Here is a 21,455-nt window from a genome sequence, read left to right as displayed (position 1 = left end):
CCCAGCGCATATTGTTTATTAAATCAATGGTGTGCTGAACTGGACTTCTTGAAAACCAAGACTGCGTGTTAAAGTACGTAGTAATAATTAATGTTATTGGTTTAAACAGATGATTGGCCTAAAGCGTCAAAAAACTTCTTTTGAACATTTATCAACACGTTAAGCACCACGCTATGTAGTTGTCCTCCCCCACCGCAAAAATCAGATTTCTTGAAGGCAGATTTGTCACTTGGACATAGAGCTGCAAGTACTACAGCTTTTTTTCTTTTATTTCTTTTTTGAGATGGAGTCTTGCTCTGTCGCCCGGGCTGGAGTGCAGTGGTGCAATCTTGGCTCACTGCAACCTCCTTCCCTGGCCCATTAAAAACAATTTTAACTATGTAAGCAATAGATCATGATACTGTGGAAAAATGAAGATGTGCGTCTTAAGCTGTGATCAGCCTATGCCAGGAGTGTGGTAGGCAAAATGTAGAAACTGTGTTTTTATTTTTATCATGCATCAGAATTTGTTCTGGAAGATGGTTCATGTTTCCAGAAGAGAATGAGTTTAAAGGGAAATGATAATTATTTTATTTTCTTTTATTTTTTGAGGTGGAGTCTTGCTCTTGTCATCCAGGTTGGAGTGCAATGGCGTGATCTCGGCTCATTGCAACCTCCGCCTCCTGGCTTCAAGCAATTCTTCTGCCTCAGCCTCCCAAATAGCTGGGATTATAGGTGCCTGCCACCATGCCAGGCCAATTTTTTTTGTTTGTTTGTTTTTTGTATTATTAGTAGAGACTGGGTTTCACCATGTTGGCCAGGCTGGTTTCAAACTCCTGACTTCAGGTGATCTGCTTGCCGTGGCCTCCTGAAGTGCTGGGATTACAGGCTTGAGCCACCATGGCCAGCTGGGAAATGATAATTAATAGACCCTCCTGCTGTTTATCATCTTTGAAAGAGAACGACCCAGTATTATAGCAATATCTCCCCAGATCTTGGGCCCGAGTTCTGGGCAAAAGGTGCACTCTGGGCGCTGTTCTCACTTATCCTTCCAGAAGAAGTTTCCAGCTAATAGTGGTTCAACCTGAAAGGTTATAGTCTCGGAGAAGACAGTTTGTGAATAAAAGAACCTCTAATAGGCTTTATTCCTTCATATGTTAGCATAGCAAAATGTTATGCTACTATTGACAGAAAATCCAAGCCAGAGAATGTTTGTAAACTTGTAGTGGATCCAAGAATCAGTTATGTTATTTCCAAGGCATCCCAAAACGTGTATGGGATTTGCATCTTGGTGGTAAACATGCACTGAAAATCAGAAGTACTTTGTGTTTTCCTGGTATTAGGGTTGTAAAACATTGATATATTATTTATTTATTTATTTATTTTGAGACAGAGTCTTGCTCTGTCACCTAGGCTGGAGTGCAGTGTCACGATCTCCGCTCACTTCAGCCTCTGCCTCCCAGGTTCAAGTGATTCTGTTGCCTCAGCCTCCTGAGTAGCTGGGATTACAGGAGCACACCACTACGCCCAGCTAATTTTTTTGGTATTTTTAGTACGAGATGGGGGTTTCACTATGTTGGCCAGGCTGGTCTCGAACTCCTGGCCTCAAGTGATCTGCCCGCCTTGGCCTCCCAAAGTGCTGGGATTACAGATATGAGCCACTGCACCCGGCCAACATTGATATATTTTTAAAAAGGTGTGTGTGTGCGTGTGCGTGCACGTGTGTGTGTGTGTGTACACGCACTTAGCTGGTTAGCACTAGTTATGAATAGGAAATTAAAACCTGGGAATGTGTTTCAAAGGACACCCCCCAACCCCAATGTATTAGCATCTTTTCTGAACTGCATACTTGGGAAATAATAATAACACATTGACGGAGCGGTAGAGAACCTGGCTAATATAAAAGGACATGTTCTGAATGGATTGAGGGATACTTTAGAAAACTCTAGCACAGGGGAGGATTCCTCCAAATGCATTCATTTTCAAGGTGCATCTTTTGTTCTGTATGATCCTGGCACATGCCTGGGGAGATGGTGCCCACAGCGTGAGGCTCGAGTCTCTAGGGATTCTCTCTAAATCTGTTACAGTGGAGATTTCAGACATTGCGGTTTTTCCTACAAGTTCAAATCAACCAAGACAAATTGGAATCACTTGTGTGAAGCCTGCCCCACAACCATCTCGCAATAGTCATTTAGTGCTTGGCTGATCGAATATTAAATGAAAACATAAGAAAGAGAATTTTTATTATTCAGGTAATCTGATTAGCTATATAACACACTATAGACAATTCAATTAAGAGGATGGAAACTACAATTAGACTGGGCACGGTGGCCCACTGTAGCTTTGGGAAGCCTAGATGGGAGGATTGTTAAGGCCAGGAGTTCAAGATTGACCTGGGCACATAGCAAGACCTCGTCTCTACATGAAATAAAAAACAATTAGGCATGGTGGCACACGCCTGTACAACTGAGTAGTACCCCAGCTACTCGGGAGCTTAAAGCAGGAGGATCTGTTGAGCCCCGGAGTTCGAGGCCACAGTGAGATATGGTGGTGCCACTGCACTCCAGCCTAGGTGACAGAGCAAGATTCTATTAAAAATAAATAAATCAATAAAATTAATACTTCTACTACTGCTAATACAAGATGTCCACCCTCAAGGTGCTTATGATCTCATTGAAAGAGGACAGGCCGGGAGCAGTGGCTCACGCCTGTAATCCCAGCACTTTGGGAGGCCAAGGCGGGCAGATCACGAGGTCAGGAGATCGAGACCATCCTGGCTAACATGGTGAAACCCCATCTCTACTAAAAATACAAAAAAATTAGCCAGGCGTGGTGGCGGGCGCCTGTAGTCCCGGCTACTTGGGAGGCTGAGGCAGGAGAATGGTGTGAACCTGGGAGGTGGAGCTTGCAGTGAGCCGAGATCGCGCCACTGCACTCCAGCCTGGGTGACAGAGCGAGACCCCGTCTCAAAAAAAAAAAGAGTGAGGACAAATATTAGGTGATAATACCAAATAGTATAGGATGGGAATTGGCCCATGTGTGATCATTTTGTACCTTATTATTGACATTTACATACAGAGACGTGCACATCATTATTATTTTTGGCTGGGTGTTGAGTCCAGTTTATTTAAAACATGACATGGCAGACTTTGGGAGCTGGATGGCCTTAGGAACTGAAGCATAGCAGAGTTCATGTGTGAGCCATACGGAGGTCTACTGTGAACGAGTGTGAATCTTGAGCTGAACATGGCCCAGCTTCCCACATACCTGTTAGATGCCTTCTCTGTCTGGCACAACACAAGAAAAGATGACTGGGGAAGTTTGTGCCAGCAAAGCAAGACATTTGGAAACGGCCTTCATGAAACCTCTTTGTTCTGGCTGGGCACGGTGGCTCACGCCTGTAATCCTAGCACTTTGGGAGGCCGAGGTGGGTGGATCACTTGAGGTCAGGTGTTCCAGACCAGCCTGGCCAACATGGTGAAACCCCGTCTCCACTAAAAATAGAATAATTAGTTGGGCATGGTGGCACATGCCTGTAATCCCAGCTACTTGGGAGGCTGAGGCAGGAGGATCACTTGAACCCAGGAGGTGGAGGTTACAGTAAGCAGCTTTTGCGCCATTGCACTCCAGCCTGGGCAACAGAGCCAGACTCTTTGTCTCAATAAAAAAAAAACCCAAAAAAACAAAAAAAACCAACAACACATAAACACACACACAAAAACTCTTTGTTCTGATTCAGAAATTCTATTTCTTTTTTTCAAACAAATGTTTGGCTTCTCAGAACTGAGGGGTAATGTAAACATTAAGAATCACCTTCCAAATTCACGCTCAGAGAGGCAGCCGTAGGGAGAAATTGGAAGGAAAAACCACTTATAACTAATTGCAGTATTAGCCTCTCCAGGTAACTATGGGAACAGCTGAGCAAGGCCCCCTTGAATGGGAGATAAGTTCACCTGTGTAATGACTGCATTTAGTTTTTTCCCAGGAAATTATAAAAAAGAATTGCTTTGCTTAAAGGTCTGTTTTCTTAAGTTTGTTAAACATTGCCCTAATAATTTTTTACGTTGTTGCTAACTGGTCCTAATAATGTGAAATAAATTTCAGTCTAGTTTAGAAAAACGGTCATGAATTCTGAATTAAAGTAATTCTGAATATCCATTATTATTATAAATAGCAGATGTTTATTGCATATTTGCTATAAGCCACTGTACTGGGGGAAAGTTTTATTAAATAAAGCAATAAAGGGTTGTTAGAAATATTACAGAGCTCTTGTAATTGAACAGGATTATAGGTATAAGTTTATAATTTTATTAACAGGGATAGAATGAATCATGGTAAAGAAAAAAAAACAAGTGATAAACAAGCCAATAAAATAACAAGATGAATCCACTGAGGGGAAGGAGTAATTATTTAAATTTTTTTTTGTTTAATTAACATTTATTGTCTTCTGGGTAACAGGCACTGTTAGGGACTTTTACATCTGCTATTTTATTTAATTACAAGAGTTCTTCATTTCCAGATAAGATTTCCCATGGGCTTCCTTTGACTAATGAGTTATCTTAGCCTGGTGCTTGTCAGTCCCAGCTGCACATGAAAATCACCTGGGGAGCTTTGGAGCCATATGGTGCTGGGGTGCTTCCCCAGAGAGTCTGTTTAATTATGCTGAGTGGGGACCCGGCTGCAGTATTTTTAAACTCTGGCCAAACCAGAGATGTCATTTCACTTGCAGGAAAAATACAGCAATAAGCAACTGCTGCAAACTTCTGCAGTACAGCATGCTATGCCAAGTAGAATAAGCAAAACACCTGTTTTCCTTCATCTGTTTCCTATTAAGTGGGATGTGGAAAGTGTCAGAATAATTATGGAATGAAGCAGGCTAGAAAATGTTGCTTTAAAAGTCTCAAACCCAGAATTTCCAGGTGCTCTTAACTTGTAGCCTGGGTTTTGCTCCATGGCGTTTATCAGAAACATGGTGCCAGTGACTTGCATAATAAAAGTTTTTCTTTTTTATTTTTTAAGAAAAAAGGAAACTATTTAACAATCTTTTATACTAAAGGTAATGTGTTTTAATGAAATACATACATATGTCCAGAGTACAGAACTGTGGATAAAAAAGTTTAGGAGGACACAGAATTGTAAGGAATTCTTTCTTTTGGTGGCGGGATTATGGGTAGAAATGTCTTCCTTAAAAATCATCTGTTCCGGGCACAGTGGCTCACGCCTGTAATCCCAGCACTTTGGGAGGCCGAGGCGGGAGGATCGCTTGAGGTTACGAGTTCGAGACCAGCCTGGGCAATATGGTGACACCCTGTCTCTACAAGAAATAAAAAAAGTTAGGCCAGGCGCAATGGCTCACGCCTGTAATCCCAGCACTTTGGAAGGCTGAGGTGGGCGGATCCTGAGGTCAGGAGTTCGAGACCAGCCTGGCCAGTATGGTGAAACCCTGTTTCTACTAGAAACACAAAAATTAGCTGGGCGTGCTGGCGGGTGCCTGTAGTCCCAGCTACTGGGGAGCCTGAGGCAGAAGAATCTCTTGAACCCGGGAGGCAGAGGTTGCAGTAAGCCAAGATCGCACCACTGCAGCCTGGGTGACAGAACGAGATTCCGTCTCAGAAAAAAAAAAAAAAATTATCTGGGTGTGGTGGCACGTGCCTGTGGTCACAGCTACTTGGGGGACTGAGGCAGGAGGAGCACTTTGAGCCCAGGAGGTTGAGGCTACAGTAAGCCATGTTTGAGCCACTGCACTCCAGCCTGGGCAACAAAGTGAGACCCTGTTTCAAGTTTAAAAAAAAAAAAATCATCTGTGATTTTTTTTTTTTTACTTCTAGTAAAGTTGTTTAATAGCAAAACATTTTTAAAAACCAGGAAGCGTCTAAGTGGTTTGGGAGGCTCAATTGTTTAAAAAATTATTATAGCCTTAGATCACATAATAGATAATTAACTTTAAAAATGATCCATAATCAAAAATATATCCAATCCCTAAAACAATTCCTGGTCACCTTTGTAAATAGATTTGCTTCAGTGGGAACTTTTAGTGCTGCCTAGAGCATCCCAGGAGTCATGAAAGTATGGCAAAATTGGTCAGAGAAAGGAAAGCTTCCATTCGACTTGCAAACATTAAGGGTTTTCTTCTTAAAATAAGCAACGTTTCTGGTTGGGGTGATAGATAGGCTTCCATTTAAGCGATGTTTTGCTCCTTTAAAAAAACTTTATATCACATTTGCTGAGAGACCTTGGGCAAGTCATATCATTCTTTTGGGCCTGAGGTTCTTTGTTGATAAAATGGGGGAATTAGACTAACATAGCTGTCAGTTTTCAAATTGGGATTCACAGGGCAGAGTCTCCTACAGAGTGCTGGCGCGGGGAGTGTTGGGTCGGCTGGATTCTGGGTCTCCTGCCTTGGCCTCAGACAGGCTGCCCTGTGGGTGGGCTCTGGGCAGTGCTCATTTTCAGGGAGGGGAATCAGTTTGGTTCCACCTGCATTTGGGGGATCTACTAGACATCAGGCATAGTACCAGGTGTGGGGGACACCAGGATGACCAAAACCTAGCATGAGCCCTCAGGTAGCTTAAAGCTTAGTCTCTTGGAGGAGACGGATAAGGACACAGAGAAATCCAGCCTTTCTCAGCTAGGTGAGGGACTGGGTGGGAGAAAGGAGGGAATTGGTTAGAAGGCTAGTTGGGTATAAGAGCGCTGGGTGTTTTTTAATTTTTATTTTTATAGAGACAGGGTCTCACTATGTTGCCCAGGCTGGATTTGAACTCCAAGGCTCAAGTGATCCTCCTTTCTTAGCCTCTAGAGTAGCTGGGACTATAGGCGAGTATTTTTTAAAGAACTAAATGACGAATAGAGGACAGCTCCCTTCCCTGAGTCACTGTCTGGTCACTGCTGAGAGGAGACGAAAGAGGAAGGAGCAGTAGTCCACGTGAGGTGGTTGGGACTCCCCTTGTCCTCTGGAGCCGACTTCAGCATGCTGGTGAAAAGGCTGTCAGGGAAGGAGAGGACCTGGGCTCTCAGAAGATGATAGAATCTGCCTTGAGGGCTGGGAGGGACCTCAGGGGGGCACCTGGCCCAGGCGGGTAACCCTGGCAAGCCCACCCCTGACATACCGAGGCCCATCCCTCTTCCACGTCCTGTGCTTAGCTGAATGGACCAGCAGTCTAACTTGCCAGCCTTTGCCGGTGCCGAGAGCTCTGCCTGGATCCCTTCCTGCCTCTGGCCAATTCTAACTTAACTTTTACTTCTCAGCTTCAGTATCACCTCCTCGGGGAAGTCTTTCTTCGATTATCCATCACTTTCCGTCCCCTGCTGAGTTAATTAAATACCCCTTTCAGAGATTGCCTCATCCCCTTTCCTTCCGAGCGTTCATCTGCCTGTAATTGCTCCCCTAATCTTGGAGAGCTCCTGGGTGGCTGGGACGGTTTAATTCATGGAATTATCTCCATGGCCACAATGCTTGGCACACAATAGGTGCTCAGTAGCTATTGAGTGAATGAGTGTCCTCACTTTATAACAGAAATTAAGTGACTCGCCCAAGTCAGATTCTCCGAAAGACTGAGAAGGGATGAGACGCATGCTATGAGGCTGAAGAGGAGGCGAGATCTGGTTTCTAGAGCTGTAGTCCAGGCTTTCTGCCTATAGCTTGGAAATGAAAAGAAGCCATGCTTGTTTACAGGCCCATGTTACTTCTATCAGAGCCACACTCTATGCCCTGGGTGTGCTGGGTGTGTGAGTGATGTGGGGGGTGTGTGTGTGGTGTGCATGTGTGTGGGGTATGTTCCTGGGATGTGTGTGGGGTGTGTGCATGGGATGTGTGTATGGTGTATGTGTGGTGTGTGTACATGGAATGAATGTGTGGTATGTGTGGAGTCTGTGTGTGTAGATAAGAGGACATAGTTTATGAGTATGCAGTATGCTTAGATGGTTCTTTTTTTTATTTTGTTTGGAGACAGGTTGCTCTGTCACCCAGGCTGGAGCACAGTGCACATCGTGGGTCACTGCAGCCTCGACCTCCTGGGCTCAAATGATCCTCCTGTCTCAGCCTGCCAAGTAGCTGGGACTACAGGCATGTGCCACCACGCTCAGCTAATTTTTAAATCGTTTGTAGAGACGAGAGCTCCCTAAATTACTGGGCTCAAGCGATCCTCCCACCTCAGCCTCCTAAAATGTTAGGATTACGGGCGAGCCACCGTGCCTGGCCTAGATGGTTCTTAAATCCTCTTCTTGGCCACTGAGCAGTTCGGTGATTATTATTTAAAAGGGAATGTGAAACCACACTCATGCCATAGCAAGAAGAACGACAGAAAGAAAACCTACACTGGCAAACAAAAAGAGAGCTGCAAAAGCAGCCGAAGTGGCTGAAATTATCAGCAGATAGGGTTCTCTCTGGACAATTAGACATGGCCCCTAAACCTTTTGTGAATAAAACAAGGCTGGTTAAGTAGCTTCCGGTAGTTTCAGCACCCAATGAAAAGCAAAAACACTAAGGCAGCTAAAGATTTAATCAGAATAAAGGCCAGAGAAAAAGTCATCCTGTTTCTCTTCCATTCAATAGTAAGAGTGTCTAGACACTGCTGACTTTGCTCAGATCTTCACACTAACTGCTGGCTAATGCATTAAATGGGATGTTAACTGTGGTTTTATGAAACTTCTCTTTAATTCATCAGCTTTTGTTGCTGTAGGAGATTTTGGAGGGTGACAAGGCTGGCGTAATGTACCTGTTTGTGTTTCTTTCTCTGCAAAGTAGAAACCTGAAACAGGAAGTGATTCAGGGGACAGAATGACTAAGACCGTTTTAAACTCAAGTTGAACTGAGCATTTTTCTGGGACCAAGACTTGTGCTGCAGCCAAGGGTCCCAATATCCTTTATACTGAATCTCCATGGATAGTGCTGGCCCCACCATATATGCTCCTAAGGACAACACAGTCCAGCCAAACTGTCCTTCAGTCATAGGAGTTTGGTTTAGGTCTTTGTTCTTTACTTGCCGTGCAACCTTCAGCAAATTATCCAACTTCTCTGAATCTTTATTTATTTGTAATATACCAGACTATTTTGAGCATTAAATGAGAAAACTGTTTGCAAAACAATTCAGTGATATAATGGACTGTACAAATGCTATCTGGGGCTGGGTGCGGTGGTTCATGCCTGTAATTCAGCACTTTGGGAGGTCAAGGCTGGTGGATCACTTGAGGTCAGGAGTTCAAGACCAGCCTGGCCAACATGATGAAACCCTGTCTCTACTAAAAATAAAAAAAATTAGCCAGGCATGCTTGCTTGAACCTGGGAGGCGGAGGTTGCAGTGAGCCGAGATCGTGCCACTGCACTCCAGCCTAGGCGACAGAGCAAGACTATGTCTTAAAAAACAAACAAACAATCAAACAAACAAATGCTGTTTGGAGTTGTTATTCCCAAACTGTGCCTCTACTATGGGAAAAAAACAATAGCTAGGATTTACCGGGGGCTTTCTGTGTACTGAGAACTGTTGTAACTTGCTTAATCCTTGCTATAACTCTTTTACAGGAGAAGAAACTGAGGCCTGGAATTTGATTAACTCACTCAAGGTTACCCAGTTGGTAAGTAACAGAGCTGGAATTTGACCATGGTCATCTGGCTCCAGAGAAAGCACTCTTAACCACACTTCCTATGAGGAAAAATTAAAGTGGATGGTGATGGCTACAAGATGGATTTCAGTTGCATAGAAATAAGAACCTCCTACCTCTGTTGAAATCAGAATACATATACATCCCTTCATTCACTCTATGAATATTCATTCACTCCATGAACCTACAAGGTTTTTAGGTCAAATTATTAGTTTAAATAAGAACTATAGGCTGGGCGCAGTGGCTCACACCTGTAATCCCAACACTTTGGGAGGCTGAGGTGGGTGGATCACTTGAGGTCAGGAGTTCAAGACCAGCCTGGCCAACATGGTGAAACCCCGTCTCTACTAAAAATACAAAATTTACTAAAAATACTAAAAATACAAAATACTCGCTTGAACCCAGGAGGCGGAGGTTGCAGTGAGCTGAGATTGCGCCGCTGCACTCCAGCCTGGGTGACAGAGCAAGACTCTGTCTCAAAAAAAAAAAAAAAAAAGAAAGTCAGTGCTCTTAACTAATGTAGTCTTGTCAACCCTATAAGGCCCTTCACGGAAAACCATTGACTCTTGGAGCCTGGGTGCCCTCTGTCTGTGACAGTGCACTTCCCTTTTCTACTTCTTTTTTCCCCCGGTTTCCTAGACTCCCAACGATCCTCACTGGTGAGGCTTAACCATAGGATGGGGACCTTTGGCAAAATACTGTACAGCCATTTCTACATAGGCATGCTTTTAACTTTTATTTTAATCGAGCTATCTTACATGCTGTAAAATGCACAAATCTTAATCGTACAGCTTGGTGAAATTTTGATATGTTACACCCATCTAATCATCACCCAAATCAGGATATACAATATTTCTAGAAAGTTCCCTCATGCCCTTTGCACTTAGTATTGCCCCAGAGATAAGCACTATTCTGACGTCTGTCAACATAGATTCATGCTTCCACCTTAGCCGTATCCAAATATACTTGCTCAACAAAAGCAAAAGGATAAAACACCGCTTTAAATAGTGTAGATGATCCTGTCATTCCACCCAATGGGCATCTCTCTTGGAGTGGGTGTGAATGGCAGACATGGATCTGCTATTCCGTCTGTTGGTCATTTGTTCTCATGGCTTTTTAGGATGTGAGCATCTTGTGCCACCAAGTATGTTTCTCATATTTATGGATTTTAATTATCACACAACATGGCCCCTAAATCTAAGCCAGTTATTACATATGGTGCCCAAACCTAAGAAACCAAATCCAGTGCTGAAGGAAAGACTGGCTGTGTTGGACTTCATGAAAGATGGTTTGTTTGTCTCCAACCTGAGACCTCATTGTGGGATTTTTCAAGGGGAATTTTGGCTTCTTTCAATTTTCACACAACATGCTGGCTTTAGAAGCTAACCCTTGAGTAGATACAATTTTAATGTGGGGAGAACTCAAGTGTGGATAAGTGGTTATGTTAAATTTAGTGACCTGGAATACTTCTGGCAGCATGGTGGACTAAGCTGACTTGTGTGAGTCCTTCCTGGTATGAATACAGAATTGATGGAAATATAAGAATTTTATCTAGGGGAGCGCTGAAGAAAGGGAAACCTGCAAATGTCAAAAATGAGGATAGGCTGGCCGCGGTGGCTCACGCCTGTAATCCTAGCACTTTGGGAGGCCAAGGCAGGCAGATCACTTGAGGTCAGGAGTTCCAGACCAGCCTGGCCAACATGGCGAAGGCCTGTCTCTACTAAAAACACAAAAATTAGCCGGGTGTGGTGGCACATGCCTGTAATTCCAGCTACTCAGGAGGCTGAGGCAGGAGAATTGCCTGAACCTGGGAGGGGAAAGTTGCAGTGAGCAGAGATTAAGCCACTGCACTCTAGCCTGGGTGACAGAGCAAGAATCCACCTCAAAAAAAAAAAAAAAAAAAAGGAGGACAAACTTAAGCTAAATGGTGGCATGTGAGCTGAAGCCATGACTACTCCTGGGGCTTTTGCACAGAAGCTATAGAGCCTGGGGGCCAAAGTTTTAATGGCACAGTGGCTCTAGGAAGGAGACCTGGGCTCAAGGTGGAATTGAGTGCTCTGGAGCCTTGAAGGTCTGACTTTTTCATGAAAAGGGGCTAGAAAAACTTCAATACTTGGAGAAATAGAGAGGAAGCTTGACTTGACTGGAAAAAAAGTTACCAGCAAGAACTTAAACACATGGGATTGTACTATATGTGGTTGTGGAATCTGTATTTTTTATTACTTATGAGGTATGAGACCCTTCAACCTGAAAAATTAACATAAGAACTGGTCTAGTACCATGGAAACCTCTACTGCAAACGCAAAGTCATTCCATAGGCATATTTCAACAACCCATACCTAACATCACTCCCACAGTGAGAATGACCTCTGAAGACGAGTTCACAATGAAAAACTATATTCAGGAAACCATTCCAAGTTGCAAATAATAAAACCATTTATAAGAGACTATAAAAATGGTATATTTAAAATGATTAAGATTCTTAGCTTAGGTTCACAAGAAAAAAGAAATAAAATGATTAAGAACTAAAGATGATATAAAAAATGTAAAGAAAGATGGAAAAAGAATAGGTTGACTTGAAGAGCAGCTGAATTGAAAGGAAAAATAATCATTAAAATTGAAATCCAACAAAAGAGTTAAATGACAGATTAGACATAGCTAAAGAGAGAATTAATGAGCTGGGAGACAATGACAGTTAAAATTTGTTAAGTGCATAGTACATGCCATTGTTCTGTGTACTTTATTTGCATTAACTCATTTACTCCTTAGAACAAAATTATGAGGAGGCATTATTATGATCATCTGAATTTTATAGACAAAGAAACTAAATAGCAGTTTAAGCCACTAGCTCATGGTCACATAGCTGGTAAGTGATGGATCTGGGATTTGACTCCAGGCTGTCTTGGGTAGCCTTGAGTCTGTGTTTGCAAGTATTATACTATGGGAAATCACCAAGAGTAGGCACTAAGCGATAAAGAGATGGGTATATGAAATAATGGTGAAGAAGTATCAATGGCACTACTTACATCTACATAGAGGGACTAAGGGAGAGGCAGTATTAGAAGACGTAAGGATTAGATGTCCTTTCAGACATCTTCCAATCCTTAGGTTCCAAGAATTTGTGACCAGGTCACCATCGAGGGCAAAATATTCAAAGGAGGGTGGTATACCCTCAGTTTTCACTGTAGTCTACATTGGTATGCTGGTAAATGTTTACAGTGATTTAAAAAGGAAAGAAAGCCGGGCACGGTGGCTCACGCCTGTAATCCCAGCACTTTGGGAGGCTGAGGCAGGCGGATCACGAGGTCAGGAGATCGAGACCATCCTGGCTAACAGGGTGAAACCCCGTCTCTACTAAAAATACAAAAAATTAGCCGGGCGTGGTGGCAGGCACCTGTAGTCCCAGCTACTCGGGAGGCTGAAGCAGGAGAATGGCGTGAACCCGGGAGGTGGAGTTTGCAGTGAGCCGAGATCGCGCCACTGCACTCCAGCCTGGGCGACAGAGCAAGACTCCGTCTCAAAAAAAAAAAAAAAAAAGAAAATAAAAAGAAGAAAGAAAAGAAAAGAAGCCCTAATTTGTAGCATTTGCTGATTCCTATGGTGTAAATACTTCCACCATGACCAATTTCAAGCTACCAACATGATGCCACTGAACGTGGAGTTTGGAAGAAATGAACATGGTTAGGACTCTTGAGTCAGTATAGCCACCTTCAGAACACCACTGCCTTTGGCATTCATTTTATTTTAAACTCTGTTTGTTGTTGTTTTTTTATTTTTGAGATAGGGCCTCGCTCTGTTGCCCAGGCTTGAGTGCAGTGAAGCGATTATGGGCCACTGCACTAATTTTTTAAGAAACACTCATGGATAATTTTTTAAAAAATTTATTTTTGTCTGTGCTTGGTGGCTCATGCCTACAATCTCAGCATTTTGAGAAGCCAAAGTGGGAGGATCACTTGAGCTCAGGAGTTTAAGACCAGCCTGGGCAACATGGCGAAACCCTGTTTCTACAAAAAAGATATAAATTAGCTGGGTGTGGTGGTATGCACCTGTATTCCCAGCTACCTGGGAAGCTGAGGTGGGAGGATTGTTTGAACCCAGGTGGCAGTGAGCCAGAATTGGTCCTCTGCACTCCAGCCTGGGCCATGGAGTGAGGCCTTATCTCAAAAAATAATTAATTAAAAATTTAAAAATAAAGTAAAATTTATTTTTTATAGAGGCTGGTCTTGAATTCCTGGACTCAAGTGATCCTCCTGCCTTGGCCTCCCAAAGTGCTAGGATTACAGGCATGAGCCACTGCGCCCAGCCTTTTTTAAACTTTCATCTCTGGCTTTTGCATCCAGGTGTGGAATTTTTAAGAAGTAGTCATGTCATTAATGATATCACAGGGGCAAGAAGAGACAATGGGACAAGAGTGAGCTCTGCCTTTCTTCTTTTGTATTTAAAAACAAAACAAAACAACCTTTTGTGACTGTGGTTGGAGAAACAGGCATACTCATTCTACTACTGATGAGAGTGAAAATTAGTACAACTTCTTTGGAGGGCCATTTGGCACCATTTTGAGTGCACGTACCCTCTGATCCTGCAATTCTGCTTCAAGGATTTTCTCTTATAAATTCTGTTTCCTATAGTTATAAATGTGTGTGAAGATGCATGTAACATATACTCATTGCAGCATTGCTAGTAATAGAAAGACTGTGGAAGCAACTTAATGTATGTCAATAAGGAATTGATTTAGGCTGGGCGCAGTGGCTCATGCCTATAATCAGCACTTTGGAAGCCGAGGTAGGCAGATCACTTGAGGCCAGGAGTTTGAGACCAGCCTGACCAACATGGTAGAAACTGTGTCTCTACCAAAAAATACAAAAATTAGCTGGGTGTTGTGGCCCACACCTGTAATCCCAGTTACTCGGGAAGCCGAGGTAGGAGAATAGCTTGAATCTGGGAGGTGGAGGCTGCAGTGAGCCGAGACTGCACCACTGCACTCCAGCCTGGGTGACAAGAGCAAGACTCTGCCTCAAAAAATGAACAAAAAAAACTCCAAAAAACAAAAAGGAACGAATTGATTGAATGTATATTCTTTTTTTTTTTGAGACAGAGTCTTGCTCTGTCGCCCAGGCTGGAGTGCAGTGGCGCAATCTCGGCTCACTGCAAGCTCTGCCTCCTGGGTTCACGCCATTCTCCCGCCTCAGCCTCCCAAGTAGCTGGGACTACAGGCGCCTGCCACCACGCCCGGTTAATTTTTTGTATTTTTAGTAGAGACAGCGTTTCACTGTGTTAGCCAGGATGGTCTCGATCTCCTGACCTTGTGATCCGCCTGCCTCGGCCTCCCAAAGTGCTGGGATTACAGGCGTGAGCCACCGTGCCCGGCCTGAATGTATATTCTTAAAGTAGATTGCTCTGCCATTGTTTAAAATAGTAGGTCATATCTGCTAAGAAGGAATGATTTTCAGGATATATTCTTAAGTTTAAGAATAAAGCAATTTGCAGGAAAGTATATGTGGTATGCTGCCAGATGTAGGAAAACAAGAAGAGGGTATAAGTGTTTATACACACCCACCCACACACATACTCATGCTTGATTATGCCTAGGCGATTGCTGGAAGGACACACACACACACACACACAGTGTCTGGGGGAATTCTGTATACCTCTTGGAAAAGCTTAGGGGATTGTGGATCTTGGGTGGGTGGAAGATATCCTGCTATATGTTCTTTTATGTTTCTTTGAATGTTTATAGAGGAGATTTAGCAGGTCTCCTTGGTGGGGTTGCATATGCCCCATGGGAAACCAACATTTATTGAGCATTTGCCAAGCACCAGGCAATTACCTGTGTTATCTGCTCACAGGTAAGACAGATCACACAGGTAAGGATGTGAGGAGGTGTCCTCACACATCCATAACACTGGAGTTCTCTCCATTGCCTGCTGATACCTGGACTACAGAGCTGCCCAGTAAATGTGTGATAAATGATAAATCTCATTTTCTTTTCCTTTTTCTTTATTTCTTTGGAGGCAGACTTTTGCTTGATTACCCAGGCTGAAGTGCAGTGGAACGATCACGGCTCACTGCAGCCTCGACCTCCCAGGCTCAGCCTCCTGAGTAGCTGGGACTACAGGCATGTGCCACCATGCCTGGCTCATTTTTTTTCATTTTGTAGAGACAGGGGTCTCCCTATCTTGCCCAGGCTGGTCTTGAACTCCTGGGCTCAAGTGATCCTCCTGACTTGGCCTCCCAAAGTGCTGGGATTACAGGTGTGAGCCACTGTGCTTGGCCCGATAATCCCATTTTCAAGAAAATGGATGGTACCTTTGTTGTGCAAAGTCCTGTGGCATGCAGGTAGAGGAAGGGAAATTCCATGATGGCCTGCAAGGTGTTTTGGAAACGGGTAACCCAGCTGCTTCATAGAAATCTGAGTTATCTGAGAGGCATCTTAACTTTGTCTCTCCTGACACTAGTCCCTGGCACCTCTCTTGAGTCCACATGGAAGTATTCAGTCAGTACTAATTTTTCCAACTGTAAGATTCTTTGTTCTGGAAAGCTGTAGCTTGTGTTTCTGGACCACATGAATTGCTGATGTGTTTAGAAACAATAAAGGCAAGGAGAATTTGTCCTGTGATGTCCTCGTTTCCTGAATTATTTTATCTTTACAACTTTCCCGTTGAGTATGCATCATCAAAGGTCTAAGAGACACCAGCTTCTGTTCACTTAAAAAGACTGACCTTTAGGGGCCTTTCTTCTCAAAACAGATGTTCCCAGAGGTGCTTTTTATTGTTGTTATTGTTGTTTTCTGCAATCAGCCACATTTCTAACCCATCAGGAAATGTTTTATAGAACCAGAGACTTTCTCTCTTCCCCTTCCCTTGATCATCTGGAAATAAATTCAGTAAGTAGGTTATTCATCTTGAAAGGGCTGTTTTGATGCTGTTGTGATGTGATCAACACACAAATGGACAAGAAATCCAAATGGTCAAGAAGACTGGAATGAAAATTTAAGCGTATGGAATCAAAATCACAAAAACTGACCTGGGTAGTATTTAAGAGTGTTCCATTATCTGCACAATTCAGATGAAACACTTGCAAGTGAGAGTTATTTGACCTTAGCACTTTGCTGGTCTCTTGAGACAGTATTTTGTAGGCTCAGAGAGAGCTGTTAAGAGCTTTAAGTATCATCGCCCTTCTGTGCAATGTGGGATGTAATGGTTTTAGTTTACTGTAAGATGAATGTGAATCAACAGTGTTATCTGACTCCTCCAACTAGTAATTCCATCTTCACTGCCTGAATAGAGAGAGGGAATAGGTTTAATCGCCATTGCTCTGTGAGGCCTTCCTGGACCCAGGTGCTTTGCTGTGCTCATATTGCACTGTGTAGTATTTAATTAAAGCAGTTATCTTATTGGCTTTAAATAACTGTAATTGTTTGTAGCTGCCTCCACATCAGCCTGTGAGTGCCTGGAAGGATGGTATGGATCACTTTGCTTCATCTGTGTATAGCCAGCATGCAGCATACACCACAGCACTTCGGATTTCATTAGTCAGGATTCTGTCGACCTTGAAACAGAATCTCGCCTCGAACTGGCTTCCGCAGAAAGGGGATTTGTTGGTTTATGTAATTGAAGAATCTAGGAGTGAAACATAAGGCCTGGAGGATCCAAGGCTTAAAGTGTTGCCAAGGCTTACACAGTTTTTCACCATCTTTAACGCTGCCTCCCTTTTCTTTTGGATTGTGGTCCAAAATGGTTGTCAGCGGTTCTAGCAGGAGGTAAAAAAAGGCCACTGTTCCAGTAGTTCAACAAGTCTTAGAACTGAGTCCAACTGTCTTTCTGATTGGTCTTTTCTGGGTAACATGCACAGCCCTGAACCAATCGCTGTGGCAGGCAAATGCGACGCTCTGATTGGCCATCTTGGATCAAATGCCCTCCCCCTGAGGGAGATTGGGTGCAGCTTGCACCTGCTCAGGTACAGAGACTGAGAATGAGGGAAAGAGTGCAGGTTTCCAGGGAAATGCGGGTACCGTTTGTGAATGGTGGGTAGGCAAAAGCCAAGGATGTCCAATATAGTAGGTTTTTAATCAGTGTTTACTCAGTGAATGAATTAACAGATGAATGAGCAAACAGGAGCGTGCTGCTGATTCTGCGAGCTGGTTATGCAATACCCCGAGTGGGGTTTTAACAGATGGAGCCTTTGCAGAGGGGAGGGATAGAAGAGGGCTCTGAAATCAAGTCATTTAAGGATACCATTAAATTAGCTGAAATATTTAACAAGAAATAGGAGACAGGGGAGACATATGATAGCTGTTTCCAAACGTAAAGGGCATTCATAGGGAAGGGACATTTTCTGGGTCCCTATTTTATGCCATAGATGCTGGGCTAGACACTTTAATTGACATCACCCCACGTTTATTTTTATTTTAATTTATGTTATTTCATTTTTTTTGAGACAAGGCCTTGCTCTGTGGCCCAGGTTGGTGTGCAGTGGTATGATTCTAGCTTACTGTAGCCTCAGTCTCCCAGGCTCAAGCAATCATCCTGCCTCCCTCCTGAGTATCTGGGACTACAGGCACACATCACACCTAGCTAACTTTTTTTTCTTTTTCTTTCCTTCTTTCTTTTGTTCTTTCTTTCTTTCTTTTTTTTAAAACAGGGTTTCACTCTGTTGCCCAGGCTGGAGTGCAGTGGCGCAATCACGGCTCACTGCAGCCTTGACTTCCCAGGCTCAGGTGATCCACCTCAGCCTCCCCGAGTAGCTGGGACCATAGGCAAGCAGCACCATGCGTGGCTAATTTTTTGTATGTTTAGAGAAGGGGTCTCCCATGTTGCTCAGGCTGGTCTCGAACTCGGGCTCAAGCCATCCTCCCACCTCGGCCTCTCAAAGTGCTGAGATTACAGGCACAAGCCACTGCATCTGGCCACAATTAACAAATTTTTATTTAATCTTGATAATTGTGTCTGTTAAAGAAACTAGCTCAGAGAGTTTAGGAACACTTGCCCGAGGTCCTAGGCCTGGGCTCTGACAAGGCCAGAATTCAGTCTAGGTCTGCTAGTTTCAGAAGCCCCTTGCATTGCCTGGTATTTGATTTAGCTGCTGCATAGCCAGCAGACTTTACTAAATAATAGGGTTTTGCCATAGTTCTCTTCTGAGATCTTGATTTCATCAATATTTGTTTATCCACTCATTCATCTTCACTCATGTACTCAGGAAATACTCCATTGATTGCCTACCTGGGTACCAGAGATGGACTAGTGAATGATTCAAGCCCCTGCCCTCTTGGAGCTTACAGTCTGACCAAGTTCCATATTACTTCTAAACGGTTAAATGACAGCCTCTAAGGTTGTACAGATCTATGATAATGGGAGTCGCACTAGTCCCACCCCTCTGTAAGGAGGCAACCAGCAAAACCAAGAAGCTGGATGGCCCAGTTTTATCTATGCTGTCTGCCTAGGATGCTGCTCCTAAAGGGACTGATGGATATTGAGGTATGGGAGGCTTAGGGTGTGCCTCACCTATTCTCATCCTCCCAGGGCTGGCTCTGCTGGGTGATCTGGGCTGTGTCCCACCACTCTGTCCATATGATGACTCCCGTTTCTGAACCCCAGAGCAGAACCCATGGAATGAAGCAGGGTTAGCTGAACAGGGGGGAAATAAATATTTCTTGAATGAGACCTCCCCCTGGTTCTTTGACATGGCTCCTCCTGCCCAGGGGAATAGGTATTATTGTCTCCATTTTTCAGGGGAAGAAGCCGAGGCTTATTTAGAGTCACGATTTGAGCCCAGCCCTGTCTGATGGCTCCAAAATCATATGGGCTTCCTCTTGACCCTCCTTTGATCCAGGTAGGTCTGGGGAGTAGGGCTTTCAAAGCTTCTGAAATGTGAGGTGATTGGTAAGTTTCCTAGTTTCTTTCTTTCTTTCTTTCTTTTTTTTTTTTTTTTTTTTTTTGAGACTGAGTCTTGCTCTGTTGCCCAGGCTGGAGTGCAGTGGTGTGATCCTGGCTCACTGCAACCTCTGCCTCCTGGGTTCAAGCAATTCTCCTGCCTCAGCCTCCCGAGAGCTGGGGTTACAGGTGCGTGCCACCATGCCCAGCTAATTATTGTATTTTTAGTGGAGATGGGGGTTTCACCATGTTGGTCAGGCTGGTCTCGAACTCCTGACCTTGTGATCCGCCTGCCTCGGCCTCCCAAAGTGCTGGGATTACAGGCATGAGCCACCATGCCCAGCCTTTTTTTTTTTTTTTTTCTTGAGACGGAGTCTCGCTCTGCCACCCAGGCTGGAAAGCAGTGGCTTGATCTTGGCTCACTGCAACCTCTGCCTCCCAGGTTTAAGCGATTGATCTTGGCTCACTGCAACCTCTGCCTCCCAGGTTTAAGCGATTATCCTATTCTCCTGCTTCAGCCTCCTGAGTAACTGGGATTACAGGTGCCCGCCACCATGCCTAGCTAATTTTTGTATTTTTAGTAGAGGCGGGGTTTCGCCATGTTGGCCAGGCTGGTCTCAAACTCCTGACCTCAGGTGATCCACCCACCTTGGCCTCCCAAAGTGCTGGGATTACAGGTACGAGCTACTGCGCCTGATCGTGATTTGTTAAGTTTCATTTCATTCATTTATTTTAAAAAGTACTTATGGAGGGCCTGTGTACAGAAACTCTGTTTGGTCGTGGGTGACCAAGATTGACCAGGGTTTCTGCTCCCAGGGAACTTAAAGTCTGAGTTAAATAATTGGAAGTGTGCAGTCTTTCATTCAGTGATTTATTCAGCCATGCACCAGGATGTATCAGTTAGATGCTTTGAATTGCAAGTGTCAGAAATCCCAGTTCAAATGGGATAATTGATAAAAGCAGTTAAGTGGCTCACATAACCAAAAATTGTAGAGGTAGGATAGGTCAGGGCTCCGTCTTCCTTTCCTTAAGATCCTCCCAGCTCTGTACTTCTGTCTGTGGGCTCTTCTCAGATTGACTTCCTTCATAGTCGTGAGAGAAAAGAGCTACCATCTCTCCCTAGAGCCACTGAACAAACTTCCTGAACTTTGTCCTGATTGGATCATTTCAGGACATGCATTCATCTTTCAATTAATTGTGGTGGGAAATGGGATAATACTGATTGGCTTAGATCATTCAGGACCTGCCCTTGGAATTGGAGGTAAGGTGTGCTTGACTGAGGAATGCCTCTTGATGGGGAAGGAGTGGAGTAGATGTGGTAGGATTGGCATACAAAGATGGGTAAAAGTGTTATCTCTTATTAGACACTCACCTTTTTCTTATTTTTAAAAATATTAATAATAGAGATGGGGTCTTGCTAAGTTGCCCAGTCTGGTCTCAAACTCTTGGGTTCAAGCCATCCTCCCACCTCAGCCTCCTAAAGTGCTGAGATTACAGGCGTGAGTCATCACACTGGACCAGAAACTCACCTTCTCTAGTACAGTTCCTGAGAAGGGCATTCACCTAGTGTTAATTGAATGCTAGGTACTCTACATGTATTTTTCAGAGTAAATTCTCATAATATCCTTGTCAAATAAATAAATATTTCCAGTTTGCCGATGAGGAAACAAGTTCAGAGAGCTGGAGTTGCTTGCAGGCAGTCACACACCACACACACCTAGGAAGCAAGTGGGGTGTGGCTGTGGCTGTGGCTGGGGCTGCTACACTACTTCCTCTGCTTTTTTGTGATGGGGGTAGAGAAAATAAATTGTTAACAGAGGCTAAAAAGATTTGTTGAATGACTTTTCTACAATAAGCAGGGCCTTGGGAGTAGTTACTGCTTTTCATTTCAAGCTTTTATTAGAGAAATCCTGCCTGCCTTTTTTTTTTTTTTTTTTTTTTTTTTGAGACAGAGTCTCTGTCGCCCAGGCTGGAGTGCAGTGGCATGATCTCGGCTCACTGCAATCT

The 21,455-nt window shown here is 43.8% G+C and overlaps 1 protein-coding gene across 10 annotated transcripts in view; it reads left to right on the top strand.

The window, feature by feature from the left end:
- CYRIB (CYFIP related Rac1 interactor B) overlaps window positions 1-21,455 on the top strand; it is a 175,266-nt gene that overhangs the window by 36,175 nt on the left and 117,636 nt on the right. For all 10 annotated transcript variants that reach the window (XM_031013744.3, XM_031013736.3, XM_031013740.3 and 7 more), the window contains exon 2: window positions 9,500-9,552. The gene's annotated coding sequence lies outside the window, so the exon portion shown is untranslated. The remainder of the gene's footprint in view (window positions 1-9,499; window positions 9,553-21,455) is intronic.

Source organism: Gorilla gorilla, chromosome 7 (genome assembly GCF_029281585.2).
Source record: "Gorilla gorilla gorilla isolate KB3781 chromosome 7, NHGRI_mGorGor1-v2.1_pri, whole genome shotgun sequence".
NCBI classification, from domain to species: Eukaryota; Metazoa; Chordata; class Mammalia; order Primates; family Hominidae; genus Gorilla; species Gorilla gorilla.
The sequence above is the reverse complement of the archived record's forward strand: the minus strand, read 5'-3'. Positions and strand labels throughout refer to the sequence as shown.